The sequence below is a fragment of the Acomys russatus genome, chromosome 15 (genome assembly GCF_903995435.1).
Source record: "Acomys russatus chromosome 15, mAcoRus1.1, whole genome shotgun sequence".
In the NCBI taxonomy this organism is placed as follows: Eukaryota; Metazoa; Chordata; class Mammalia; order Rodentia; family Muridae; genus Acomys; species Acomys russatus.
The window spans coordinates 16,894,487-16,895,634 of record NC_067151.1 but is presented as its reverse complement, the minus strand read 5'-3'; positions in this window follow the sequence as shown (position 1 = coordinate 16,895,634).

Sequence of the window (1,148 nt, the reverse complement as noted above, 5' to 3'; positions counted from 1 at the left end):
CAGTAAATCCCCATGTTTCACTCAGAAGTTTGTCTCTTCATTACTTAGAAGAATTAAACCATCCCGTTCTGGAATTCAAATGACAGGAGAAACAAATTGTCCCAAACAGCCAGGCCAGCTATCCAATATCCTTATTACAAAAATAAATACAAGAGAGCCTCGTTAACGAGGAGAAGAGCATGCTCTTTAAGTCATAGAATTCCGTTTGAATAAGCAAGTGTCGTTTAACGAGGTTTCTCTGCAATTCATTTTCACTGGATTTGCTATGGAAGAACAAATGAACATCTGGAAAACTCTAAAAGTCTGACCGTTCTTATCTCTGACATGTCAGCTGGTTGTTATCATAAGCTAACCACGGTTTTTATTAAAGGTAACTGCAACAGAATTGACTGTTGAGACACAGAATGGGGAGAGAAAGATGTCTCTGATTAGGAACATTGTTATTAACAAAGCATGCAGGACGGGAGACCAGAGCCTGGCCTTGGCAATTAGAACCCCTTCCAAGCAAGACCTCTCCAAAGGGCTTCATGGGCTCTGGCCATGGCTGGGTCTTAAATTATGCATGTTTACACGCCCTGTGGTATTTTTTTAAAGTTTACCAATAACTCCAAAAGCCCTAGATACAAAAAAGAAGAAGAAGAAGAAGAAGAAGAAGAAGAAGAAGAAGAAGAAGAAGAAGAAGAAGAAAAGAAGAAAAGAAAGAAGAAGAAGAAGAAGAAGAAGAAGAAGAAGAAGAAGAAGAAGAAGAACCACAATTAATTTAGACCCAGTGGTAAAGAAGAAAATCTGAACTTTCAAGTACCCATAAAAGAGGAGGAAGGGGGAAAAACCTAGCTGGAGGGCCACAAAATGCCAAACCAAATCTATGTACTTTTGTCCCAGGCCCCAGATGTCAAAGAACTTAGATAAAAAACACCTGCAATGAACCAACCAGGTGCTGCCTCCTGCCTGACAGAGATATGCGTGCTTGGCCTACAAACCCTGCATGAATGCCAGGGTTCTTTCAAATATATGAATGACCTACAAAAGCCTACAAATTTCTTCCCAGCTTCTTTGATGAGAGAGACAAGCCCAGGTCTGAACCACACCCTAGCCACTTCCTGTCTTCAAACACCTGCTAGTAAAACCTTTGGGAAATGGGCCAAAGG